Source organism: Arvicanthis niloticus, chromosome 1 (assembly GCF_011762505.2).
Source record: "Arvicanthis niloticus isolate mArvNil1 chromosome 1, mArvNil1.pat.X, whole genome shotgun sequence".
In the NCBI taxonomy this organism is placed as follows: Eukaryota; Metazoa; Chordata; class Mammalia; order Rodentia; family Muridae; genus Arvicanthis; species Arvicanthis niloticus.
In genome coordinates, this window is record NC_047658.1 from 2242897 (window position 1) to 2256689 (window position 13793).

The 13793-nt window shown below is 46.6% G+C and overlaps 1 pseudogene; it reads right to left on the reverse strand.

Moving 5' to 3' along the window:
• Positions 1 to 124: 124 nt before the first annotated feature.
• LOC117711143 (pregnancy-specific glycoprotein 22-like) lies at positions 125 to 9187 on the reverse strand (annotated as a pseudogene).
• Positions 9188 to 13793: the final 4606 nt, after the last annotated feature.

A 13793-nucleotide genomic window follows, 5' to 3' on the forward strand; every position in this document is an offset into this window, starting at 1 on the left:
GAGGGATGGAAGAGATTGACAGTTGGCCATGAAAATGAATGGAAATCTGTAACTGGCAGTGGTGGGTAGGTGTGAGCATCTTGATAAGGAAATGCCCCTGCTCTGCTGTAGCATGAGAGGAGGGTCACTCAGTCATCACGGCCAGGCTGATGGGGAGACTGGTCTTTGAGCTGATTGGGTTGAAGGCCTCACATTGCTAATCTCCTGCATCCTCCTTCCTGACAGTATGTATCCTGAGTTGGCACTTTGATGGGGACAGTGTCATCCTCTCTGTGAGCTGCAGACTCTGATTATTGAAGAGCCAATGAATGGAGATTCCAATGATGTCTGAGAAGCAAGTGAAGACCACTGAGCTCTGGACTCTGACTGTGCTGTCCGTGACTCTCAGGACAGGCTGTGTTGCGAGCTCTGCAAAGAAACAGAGGAGGGGAACAAATGACAGTCTTCCTTGAGTCAGGTCAACCCACCCCTCTGTAGCTCAACATTAATAAAGCTTCCAGGGATAAGAAATTGTAGCTGTTACTACAGTCATATCTTGTGCTTTTGCATCTGCAACCCACGAGATGTGTGACGCTGACTCAGCCACTGAGTTTGATTGTCTCGGTTTCCCTATACTAGGACACACTGTGCATGATCCTTGCAGTACCTATGAGTTAAGATTAGGTGCTCACATCCGAAGCATCTGTTCTACTTGCTCTAGGCTGGACTCCTGAGAATAAGGAGATGCCTAGAGAACTGTCACATCTGTCCCTTCACTTGGGTATATTATTTTCATCTGACTCTCCTAAATCCATCAGAATACTTGCTTTCTCTCCCACCACCTATCCATTGAGACTCACGAGAAGGAGGGGCAGAGGTGACCAACATGACTGCAGCTGTCATGGCCATGCACAGCTAATCTTACATCCTATGGGACTTGGACAGTCAGGGAAGCCTTGTTCTCTGTCAGCTCTAACAGGAACTGCAATGCTAGCCCTGAGGAGAAGCTCTCTGGGAACAAGTAGAGTTGAGTCTGGATCCTTGGCTTCCTGATGCTCCTCTTACTGATTCAGCAGCATTTTCCCCAGGGCTGCTTCCAAGCTCTACCTTTGAGCTCAGCCTCCACCCAGGCAGGAGCAATTCCCAGGGGATGTTGACTGCTGTCAGGTATGGTGACAGGCAGAAGGCTGAAAATCATCTCTGTGCCCTGGGGCAGCAACAGTTCACCCCAGGACTGTCCTCCTCTGTGTTCTCCCAATGTGTCCTTTATGACACAGAATCCTAAGCTGCCCTTCATTTACAATGCTCTGAGGTGGGATTGACTCCCTGCAGGAAGATGACACAGATGCCTGTGAGCACTGGGAAGGGACCTGCTGACTGATGTCTAGGAAAGGGACAGGCTCATTCTCACTGGACTCAGCAGACAGGGAGCATTGTCATGACACCCAGGAGCACTTGTGTGGGGACTTTCATGTGGCTGTGAAGCAGGAGGTCATCTGGAACCTAGAGAGAGGACAGTGGCCCCATGAACCTAGGGAGATTTCAGAAGGACTCTCAGCATCTTATGCTGGCAGAGCCTGACCTAGGCTCTGTCTGTGTCCTTCCTGGGGGGCAGCTGTCTTCTGTCTAGGTGATTCCCCATGGGAATGGCCACAGAGCCAGAAACCTGGTAACACAGGATCCTCTCACATAGTCATGTGCTGAGTACATCTGAAAGACTGCCCAAGCCAGGCAGTGGTGGCGCACGCCTTTAATCCAAGCACTTGGGAGGCAGAGGCAGGCGGATTTCTGAGTTCGAGGCCAGCCTGGTCTATGGAATTCCAGGACAGCCAAGGCTATACAAAGAAACCCTGTCTCGAAAAACCCAAAAAAAAAAAAAGACTGCCCAAGAGCACTCAATGTCTGTCCTGTCAGGGATGGAGCCAAGCTACAACCTCCGTGCATGGTTCCTGGAATTACTTTTCTGCCATTCTGAGGATAGCAACAACCTCAGGAGACTGGGCAGACTCTGAAGTCTTGGGCTGAGTTACTTCACCATCTAGTGAATACCAACAAAATTGCACCTCATGTCTGAGTGCTGTCCAGTTTAGCAACTCTGAAATACTTTGCCTGCAGAAAAGAATTCCAGGAGTTGGAGATCAGAGGACAAACACTTTGAAAAAGGACCTGTGTCCTTTGTCCATCACCTTGGAGATCATGACCTTGTGTGGGGTCTCATAAGGCCATCCAAACAGCTAGTTAGTGGCCTGGGAACCCAGATTGTCCTGTCCAGCTATGCATTCCTGGCTGAGTCTCTGTAGAAAATGTCCAGGATAACTAGCATAACTCTGGCTCTCATGGCAGTGCACTGGATAGTGCCACATACCACAACAGCCTCGTACCATGTCAGCTCTATGAGGAATCCAAAGCCAAGCAATGACAAAAACATTTCCCAGTGTCACCTGGAGGCTAATCATCACAGAGATTTGAACACAAAGCTTCCCAGTGCTCTGTGTGGGGATTCCATGACTTCCACAGCTAGGGCTTATCTGACCCACACAGAGGCTATATCCATTGCTGGCATGGTGGGAGGCTTGAGGATCTGGGCTGACTCTGACATCTTGGGCTGAGTTTACCCAGCACAGAATAGGTAACTGCATGAAAACACAGGTGAAGAGCTCTGATCTAATGCTGTTGGTCCACTCCATGTGTGCCCTGTGGTAAGTGTCCAAATGCCACTGTGAGGACACAGTCCATAGGGGGACAGAGCAGAGCAGTCCACTGCTCAAAGTCCACTTATAAAGTAGGGTAAGCCACACCCAGCAGCTGGAAGCCATAGAGAGCCACTTACTGTTCACGCTGACTTGCACGTGTGCTGTTTCTATTTTGAAGTTGCTGTCTATCACTGCTAGTGTGTAGAAGCCCGTGTCTTCCTCATCGACATTCTGGAGCAGCAGGGATCCATTGGTGTACCCTGTCTCTCTTCCACTGTGTGCTCGGCCCCTGATGATGGACTTCGTCGCTATGCTATATTCTGCAATTTTAAACGCCTGAGTGCTATACACTCCTTTGTACCAGGAAAAGGTTTGCAGGTGTTTGGGGAGATTATGGACATGAAAAAGAACACTTTCCCCTTCAGCAGCGTGCGGTGGCACTGGATCGATCATGAGCTGGGCAGAGTTGAGAGGGTCACAGCACGAGGATAGGGAGGCTGGAAGGGAAAGCAGAAAAGTCATCACATAGGATCACTGTGCTTGGTTAAAGATGGCGACCTGCATACTGAGCAGATGGATTCTTTACTCAGCCTAGAGATGCAGGTGTAGGTGTGTCTATCCCACCTGGTGGAAGTCAGTGATATGGCCTCTGTTCACTCAGTGCATCAGAATCTGTCATTTCCTCTGTGTGGAGCTCTCTCCTCAGTGTCTCCATGGCTGCCCCCTCACTGCCCTTGGTCAGACACTGCACACATTCATCACACAGTGCTTTGAGATGATGCCTCCCTCTGACCTTGGTCTCTACACACCCTGGAGATTCACTTTCTGATTTTCCTTTGTACCTGCAGTCAACCTCTGATCTCACATTCAACACATTCTTACTGCTCTGGCTGCAGTCCCAGGACTAAGGCTGAGTGATGGCTTAGAGCAGGCTTGTCTTCTTAGCAGGCTCAAGAATTATGCTGGCTGGCTTTATGTCAACTTGACACAAGACAGAGTCTTTTGAAACAAGGACCCTCAACTGAAAATACAAATTCCAGAATGGCCGATGGGCAAGTCTGAGGTACACCTTAAAACTGGTCATTGATTAGGGAGGGTCCACTCCACTGCGAGCATTTCCACACCTGGGCTCATGATCCCATGTGCTATATGATCAGGGTGAGCAAGCTGTGAGAAGACAGACAGACAGACAGTGAGCAGCACTCCTTCTTTCTGTCTACAACAAACCTGGTTTGGTATGATTTTTTTCTGTTGTTTGTGTCTTGTTTTGTTTTCTTCTTTATGATACTCTACTGTTTAGTAATAATACATATGCTAGTTCAATATAGACAGCCAAAAACCATTGCTTATTGTCTGCTCAGAGCAGGAGTAAGTGTCAAGCTCTGGTAAAATGGAGCCTGAGACATTTTTAGTTAAGCCTGGTACAGACAACTGGGGCCAGAGTTTCCTGGTGTTCACTACTCTGTGAGGATGCCACCGTTTGTTCATGTGCATCACAAGAGCCTCAGCAGACAGAGGAGTCTGGCATCATAGGTCCTCCTAGATACAAGGGGGAGTCAGAAGACAGAGTCTGACCCATGGGCATTTCTCTTCTACATGTGTGTCCTGCACACAGTGCTCAAACCCCAAGATAAAAGTTAGAGAGGAGGTAGCCATATGCCAGGAGTGACATTCCTGTGTGTCAAAGCCCCACCCAGCACAAAATGACCACAGAGAGTCACTTACTGTTCACCTGAAGGTGCACATGTGCTAAACCTGTTTTCGAATCTATACTCAGAATTTTTAGGGTGTAGATTCCGGTGTCTTTCCAGGTGACATTCTGGAGCAGCAAGGATCCATTTCTGTATACAGTTTCTCTACCACTGTGGGCAGGGCCCCGTTCAAATGAATTCTTCCATCTTCTGTATTGGGCAATTTCAACCTTGTTAAACACAATCACCCCTTTGTACCAGAAAAGTGATTGAACATGCTTTGGAAGATTGTGAACAAGGAGAAGAACACTTCCTCCTTCAGCAACACTGGGTGGCACGGATTCAATAGTGAGCTGTGGAGGTTGATAAGGACGCCCACAGATGTAAAGAGAGGCTGGAAGGAAAGAGAGATCCATCAGTATTCAGACTTTTGTATTTGACTAAGATGGCACCCTGTGTCCTGAGCAACTGTGTCCATTGCTCAGCTGAGGTGTGCAGGTGAGGGTCTCCCTGTCCTACTTGGTGGAGGTCAGCACATACCTCATTGCACTCTGTCTTGGAATTTGCTTTCTATGGTGCCTCTCCTTGGATATCAACATGGCCCCTCCTCACTGTTTTCAGATCCCTGCTCACACTCAGTGTAGATGTGTATTGCAATGCTGCCTCCTGACCTCTTCCCCAGCAAACATGCCTTCACTCTCTGATGCTTTTGTTGTGTTTCTGTTCCTTTTATGATTCCCCCAAACACCTTATTCAACTTCTAGCTTTCTTTACTGTTCTGTCTTCCAGTCTCCTAGGGCTACAGAATTGTGAGAATTGGTTATTGGTCTTATATTTTCTAAAGAAAGTCTGCCTAAAAACACATTAGATAGCTGTGGGGAACAAATGAATTATTGAATGAATGAATGATGTCTAAGGACCAAGAATTCTCCAGAAAATACCAAATTCATCTTTGGGATTCATTGTTCAATCGTTCCATTAACTTTGGTTTTTTACACTCTGTGTGTGTGTGTGTGTGTGTGTGTGTGTGTGTGTGTGTGTGTGTACATGCACATGTGTGTTTCTGCAAGGGTGTTTCTCTATGTGTATTGCTGGGTACCGGACACCATCCCTAGGTAGAGATCAGAGGACAACTTATATTTACTTGTTCTTAGGTGTCAGACAATGAAGTAAACACCAGTGTCCACTGAACCATGTCACTGATCAACACCAGTTTGGTTTCTTGTTTGGGACTTTATAGCTGAGAACATCAGGCTTCAGAACACTGTGCCCATGCTGATTAACTGAACAATCTCCCCCTCTCCCTACTTCTTCACCAAGAGCCTCTTGATGCTGCTGAGCCCCTGTCCCACTATATCTACTCTTCTACAAACACCAAGACTCCTCTCAGGTCATTGAGCTCCTGAGGAGGCTTTAGAGAATAGGTGAGTCCTCTCCTCTCACCCTATGTAGAGTGTGGTCTCCTCGCCCATTATCAGGAGGGCCTGACATATGGTACAACCTTTGCAGAGAGTATGGATGTGTCTCCCTGGACTCTGTAGCCTGATGTGTTCTCTGTCTGTAGCACATCTGATCCAGATCAGCTCAATAGTTCCATCCTCTAGCCTTAGACTCCTCCCAGACAGAAGCATCTTCCATCGTCCCACGGCCTGTGCATAGCTCTGTGTTCTCTGCTCTGTACACTCACAGCACTACCCACCTATCTCATCCTCTTGGCTCTTTCTGTTTCAGACCTCCAAAGTACACAGTGACAAATAACATTCTGAGCATCTCTGGGCCCTGGGAAAACAGCAGCTCACCCAGGGGTGGCCCTCTGTTGTGTTCTTTTCCTGGGTCAGTCAGCACCAAAGAGGGAGACTCAGCACTCCCTGTGTGACACAGAAACCCAGCTGGGTACTCAGTCTATCCTGTATTCTCAGTGATCTGGATAGATGGAATTTGCTCTCAGATGGAAGGTGACAGAGATACCGGTGAGAGATCCAAGGGATCAGCTGCAGGATGAGTGGGAAAGGAGACAATTCCATTCCCACTAAAAGTCACCAGTCAGGATTCTGAGGGAGAAGAAAGGCCCAGGAGCAGATGTGTCAGGAGCTCTCAGCCTGGTGTGTGGGAGGAGGTGACCTGAATCCTGGAAGGACTACTCTGGACTCCATCATCCCATGCAGGGTTTAAATGGTGTGCACACTTCCTCTGGCTGCTGTGCTGTGTGCTGGATCTGCCCATGTGCTCCCTGGCCTTTCTGAGATGCCTTGTACCTCTGTCTAGGTCATTTTCATAAGACACCCTTTCATCCTCAGAGAACATACATGTCTGGAATGTGAACATGATCCCCTAGCAGGGTAGCAGATACAGGAAGCATCTAAGAGGTCTGAGGAGGATTTGCCAGTGACCTCCAGGTCTACTGGGACAGAGGTACAAGGTGAGGTCCTGATTCAGGCATGTAGGTTTCTTAGTATTCCTTGAGTGTTTCCAGCTTTCCCTGCTCTTCACTGTGGGAACTGCAGCTCATGTCTGGGGAACTGTACACACAAGTAGAGCCTGTCCTCATTTGTCTGTAAGAGAGAATGTACTGGCCCCAAAAGACAACAACTTGTCAGGAGGACCTGTGTCCTCTGTCCCTCTCCTTCAGGACCCTGGCCTTCATGAAAGTCTCATAAGCCCATCAGGACAATGGGTTAATGCCCTGGGAATCTGCCCTGCTGTGCTCTCCCTTTGGATCACTAGGGAGGACCAAGAGACCTAGCCTACTCATGGCTCTCATGGCATGGCACTGCTTGGTTCCACATGGAGCAAGACCATGACTCCTAACAAGCGCTCTTCTCTGCAGACAAAAGTCAAGAGCCAACCGTATCTAAAAGCTTCTCACAGCGATCAGGAGTTGAGTCTACACCTCTCACTAGACAGAGGTACAACAGAGGTGTGGAGCCAGGGGTCACTGGAACTTAATTCTGTAAGACACCCATGACTTCCACAAGCTGTTCTTCCTTCCCTCAAGGTCTTTTTCAAGGACAGTCTCCTGCTAAGAACCCCAAGAGTCTAGACAGAGGCTGATGTCCTTGACTGACTTGCCCACCATGCATGCAGGTTTCTCCAAGGTGAAGTCAAATGAAGGATTCTGGCCAATTGACATTATTCCCCACCATGTGTGTCCTACACTAAATGCTAAAACCCCAACATAGAGACACAGTGCAGAGGGAAGGGACACACAGGCCAGGCCTGACACTTCTGTGTACCTTGTGGAAGGACCCCACCCATAAGCCACAGTTCACAGGGAATTACTTACAGTACACGAGAAGGAACATTGATGTATTTAATATAATTTCTCAAAAAGTGTAGAATCCTGTGTCCTTCCGGGTGATATTTGGGATCCACAGGGACCCGTTGCTGTACAATATCTCTCGACCACTGTGCTCGGGCCCTGTTACACTTATGCTATAGACCACAGAATACAGTATAATTCCAAGCCTCATATTTGACAACCCTTTATACCAGGCAAAGCCTAGAAGATTTTCTGGCATATTGTCAACACGTAGAAGAACATTTTCTCCTTCAACCACCTTGATCGGAAAGGATTCAATGGTGACTCGGGCAATGGTGGGCAGAAACCAGCAGGTTAAAAGCGAGGCTAGAAGGGAAGAGAGAGAAGCCACCAATCATGAGCAGGTGTGACCATCCCTCAGCTTATGCCTATGAGTATGGGGGCACCATTAAGGAGATAAGCAACATGACCTCCATTCCCTAAAGCCATGGAGGGTGTCATTCCTTCTCTGTGGAATCCTCTACTCAGATGTCCCCATATCACTCTTCATATAAAGACTGTCTGGTGTGAGGAGAAGCAGCTCTCTGGCCTCCTCCTCCTCCTCCTCCTCCTCCTTTTCCTCCTGCTCCACATGGTCCTCATTTTCTGAACTGTTTCCTGTTCTATTTAAGTTTCCATTAAACAATTGACCTTCTCCTCTGGATACTCTGATTTTTGGTCCAGTAGAAAAGGCCTTTGTGAGGACAGAGATTGGAATTATCTTTTTGGAAGTTTCAGTTCCTGAAAAGATCTCAGAAAATAATGGGGGAGAAAAAAATTTTAAAAAAAAACTAAGGAAAAAGGAAGGATGAAGAAAGGATGGAAGGAAGGAAAGAAGGGAGGAAGGGAGGAAGGAAGGAAGGAAGGAAGGAAGGAAGGAAGGAAGGAAGGAAAAAGGAAGGAAGGCAAACTCCATGGATTTAACTACAAAGATCCCAGGATTGGACCAAATGTCAATAAATCTATTCAAGTGTGATTCAATAATTCTGTATTGCATACATGAGTTAGGAAAGGCACAAATCTCAGGGTACACATTGTGGGTGCATGACAGACACCTATGTAGAGGGCAGAAGAGCCTGCAATAGTCTGTATGTCCATTTACCCTGTGAGAGCTAAGGAATGAATTCAGACTGTCATGTCTCCACATACTGAGCCATCTCACTGGCTCTCCCTGGTTTTATTTCTATTTCGAGTGTCACCCTGTCATGGCTGAAAACCTGGGGCTTCCGACCAGGGCAGCCAATATGACTGATTTTGAATAGGGACATCTGAGGCTTTTCTCTTCCCTCTTCAGCTCCTCTCTGCTCAGAGCTTCCTACTACTGAGCCTCTGTCCCTCACTGCACCTTCTGCACTGTGACTACAAACAGAAATCAAAGTCATCTCTAGACATCTCCTCTTGAGAAGACTTTGGGCTTCTGAGATCCCCTTCTCACAAACAATCAGATAGTTGGAACATGTACCTGTGAGCAGGATTATCTGCCAGGGGGTACGCCCCTTGCTGCAAAGCTCAGAAGACACCTCCATATCACTTCTCACTCTGCTGTCCTTTCTCTATGGAGAAGACTTCACCTCCTACTAGGCACCTAGCCTCTGCTGTCCTTACTCCTGAGCTGAGATTTCTATCAGGCAGGAACACTTCCCAAAATTCTACAGGCTGTGGGTGGTGGGGTCTGTGTCCACAGCACTGCTCTGTTCCTTCCACTCTCAGTGCTGCCCTGTATCTTTCTCACCTTTCTTCTCTTTATGTTGGTTGTCCAACAACACCTTGAGCAACAAGGCTCATGAGGATCAACATGCCCCCAGAGAACAATGGCTCATCCAACATCTGCTGACTCCTGGGTGTGAGTCTGTCAGCATCGAAGAGGAAGCTTCCATCCCGCCTAATGTGTCCCTGTGACACACAGACCCACCTGAGCACCCAGTCTTCCCTGTGTCCTCAGTGTTCTCAGAATGTGGGATTTCCCAGCAGGAAGGTGACAGAGATGTCTGTGAAGGTGAGAAGGGATGTGTTATGTGATGACTGGGGATGAAGATAAACTCTTTATCAATAATATGACCAGTCAAGTTCCTGACCCAAGAGAGGCACTAGAGCAATTGATTGAGGAGTTTCATGTTCATGGTGTTGGGAAAGAGGTGACCTGTGTGTCCTGAAAAGGACTGTGGGCTCCTCATCCTAGACTGAATTAAGGCAACCTTCCAGCATTATGGGTTGGATAGGCTGTGTATTACCTGAATCCAACTTCACTCTGGTCTTCCTGGGTCACCTATGCCCTTTGTCTGGGTGATTCCCCAGCAAAAGTTCTTTTTTCCACTTGGAAGGAGCCATGAGGGAGAGGACTTTCAGATTCCCCAGAGTTAGGAGTGCCATTAGACACAAGGAACAGAACATGGTCTATGGAGGGAGATCTAGGATAGTAGGAAAAGGCATGGAAAGCAGTCTCCTAAGCAAGGTCATGGATCAGGGAAACAATTGTCTGAGTGATGAGTGGCAGCTGCACAGAAAAAAAACACAACTTTCTTTCAGGTTCAGGAGCCCTGGGATTATTCAGAAATTATTCAGAGACAGGTGTCTAAGTTCTATAGTCAGATCTAACTGTCCATTTGATTTCAATTCCTAGACAAGATGTTCCCTTAAGCAGCTGATGACCAAGGTTAACATCAGCAACTCCTGTTGCCGCCAGCAGCAACAGTGCTGAACCGGGTTCACCTGTAAGAGAGGCTGAGAATAGGGAAACGGGTGGGAAGAGATGAAGCCAAGACAAAGTTCTCTGATCAAGGCTCGAAGTTTAATAATTTGCTTTCACATATAAAGGGGAAGCCCCACCCCACCCCCAGAGTCTCTTCTCGGTTCAGCCCAGGGGCTGGGCAAGGAGATAGCAGTCCAGAAGGTGTCAAGGCTAGCTCAGCAGGCAGTCCATTCTTCTTAGCTCAGGTAGCAGGCTCCAAGGCACCAAAGCTGGTAATGCAATGCCTCTCCTAGGTCCTATTGTTGTTTGGTCTATTGTGATAAAAGACTTGCAGGCCTTCTCAGGCCTGAGGGAAGGGCACAGTTCCCCCATTAATTTTTTAAGATGGCACTGCCAATATCTGGATGGGGCACAATTTCATCCCATCTAGGGTCTCGAGTGGCTGGGCGACCGTGCCTGGCTTAGGTTGGCATTTATATTACTCCTATATTACCCGTCATTGAGGAAATCATACATAGCATATTGATGTATGCCTCTGCCTTAGGTTTATGGGAGCTAAAAATTACTCCTATAATTACCCGTCATTGAGGAAAACATACATAGCATAATGATGTATGCCTCTGTCTTAGGTTTATAGGAGCTCAAAACACTCTTACCCATCATTGACTAACCAGCCATCATTGGCACACTCTTTAGACCAAGACCACATTCAGAACAAAGGACCTGTGGGCATGCACTAGATGCAGTTCTTCACAGTGATGTGTAACTGCCATGATGAATAGTTGAGCTTGCTAAGAGCAATCCTGTGTGAGGGCAACCAATCTGCTTAAAATATAAGATTCAAAGGTTAAAAGCAAGATGATTATCCAAGCAATGTAGAAAATAAGGTTGGAAGCAGAAGTATTTCAGTATCTAATCCAACTGCTAATTAGCAGGGATCAGACACAAGTCTAGCGACCAGGTGGGTAGCTTAGTAAAAATTACTTAATCTTTAGTAAGAGTGGAGACTATATACCAAGTTAAATAAGCTGGTTTATAAAGATTTTGAGCCATCTTAATCATTAGAATCATAATTATTAGGCTCAAGATCTGTGTCCACTTGATGGACCAGTCTTTCAGGCAGCCATCAGGCTCTGATTTCTTTTTCTGAAAAATGTAGACTGACCCACGATCCCAACTTAGAACAGGATTGGGACCACACCAAGTATTGTTAAGGGGTCTCTCCACAAGACCCTGGCGAATGAGTTGGAAGTAACTGGATGCCAGTGGCAATCCACTGCAGACTGACCTTTAGCATCAGTTTGCAGAAAATTTAAAACAAGACAAAAGCAAGGTGTGCTTTTGGTGACCTTGGGGTATAATTCCCCCTTTCTAGTTTAGAAAAGCCATTTTTTAAAATTACCTGTAAAACCAGGGAAGAAGCACCATTAGCTGCTTTTTCCACACTCAGAGAGTTATGAAGATATTATTTTAAAGTTTCATAATCTCTTTCACAATTTCTTGTCCTTGAGGATAATAAGGAAATATCAATAATATTAAATTGTCAACAAACATCTCAAATGTTTGACTGTAGTCAAATAACTGTAATAGCCAGTTCCATTATCTATTTTAGTCTGATATGGAACACCAAGCACAGAAAAAATAATATAGGCAACAACTAATTATATTTTTAGTTGCTCTCTTGTTAAAGTAGTTCCAACTAAAAGGTCTAAAAGGTGTCAAGTCACATGTACATAAATCAAAAATGAGTAACATCTATTTGCCAAAATTGATTACATATAAATCCTCAAGGCTTAACACCATTATGAAAAAATTGAAAATATTGAGGACAAGTTTTTGCAATTTAACTTGCACACTTTCTAGAAATGATAAATTGTTGTCTCAAGCTATTACTCTTCTGATGTTGTAAAGAATAGGATTGTATGGCCAATGGGAGAAGGGTACAAACTCCCTGCTTCAGAGACACCTAAGAAGGACTCCAGGGTGGAAACACTGGATACATGTCTGGAGACAGATAGCTTGTGCTTCACATCTATCACCTGTGGCCTGTTTGAGGCTCATGTGACCACTGTGTTTCCTGTGTCTCTGTTTCCCAGTAACACCATTCTTGGGGAACAATTAATTACAGTATCTACAAGGTAGTCATAAAAATGACCAAGGCCCTGACACTAGGGCAGGGAAGCTGGCCAGATCAGTGGCATCTGTTACTCTTTGCCTGTGGGAGAGGATTTGTTAGACCTTACTCCCTGAGGTCATGAACCATCAAGAGGACATATGTCCTCTGTCCCTCTCATGGAGACTCTGACCTTCCTGCAAACTCTAATAAGCCATTGGAACAGTTGGCTGATGGCCTGGCCACCTCCATAGTTCTGTTATCCATGCTGAGACTCAGAAGGAGATGCCCAGAGACCTTGCAGCATTATGGGTTGGCTGTACTGTGTCTTGGCTGAGCACAGTTCTCTCTAGACTTTCTGGATCACTTCTGCTCTTTGTCTGGGTGACTTCCCATCAGAAATCCTGTCTTTCCCTATGGGAGATGCCAGGAGGGAGGGGACTTTCAGGTTCCCAAAAGAAAGGGGTGTCCTTAGACATAAAAAACTGAGCAGGGTATAGAGAAGGAGATCCAGGATAGTAGGGCAGGGATAGAAAGCAGTCTCCTAGGCAAGGTCATGGATAAGAGAAAAAAATTGTCTGAGTGTTGAGTGTGCACACTGCTATCCTTCCCAGGAGTTCTCTGGGAGAACCACAATCTCATGTCTAGGGCTACAGTATTAGTAGTCAAGAAGACAGATATGGCCTGCCTGGATCCCTTCAGCACAGATAGGATGCAAGGCCTGTCATCCTGCTCACTGTGCTCTTCTGAACTCCTGTTTCCATCTAGTATAGGGTGGGTCTAGACAGGGTTCCAGATTCTTCCTAGGAACTCCTGGACTGAAGTTGGATGAAGTATGCATCCTGCGGATTGGCATCTGCAGGAGAAGCCTTTTGATCATAAAATGGCAGTGTAAAGGCATGATACATTCCTCCTCGGACTCAAACAACAGAACTGTAATGGAAAGGGGATATACCCACACTCACTGGCTCATTTCTGGGGGCTGATTCCTTCCTTCTCTTGGCCCTCAGGGTAATTCAGTGGTCTACTATTAGGGCAGGGAACAGGACACTGATTCAAATGGATGTTCCAAATGCTCTTTCATATATGCCATTCTGAATTTCTTTCATTGTGATAAAAAAAATCCTCAATGGAAAGAGTTCAGGAGTGCAGATCATGCATTTCCTGTCAAGGTCTGAGTCATATATAACACTGAAGGAAGTCAAAGCAGAAAACATGCTGATGCTGACTCGTTTGCTGGCTCATTCTCTGGCTCATGCTTAGCTAGCTCTTTTATACAACCAAGGACCATTTGCCTAGGGATGGTGCTACCCAGAGTGGCCTGGGCCTC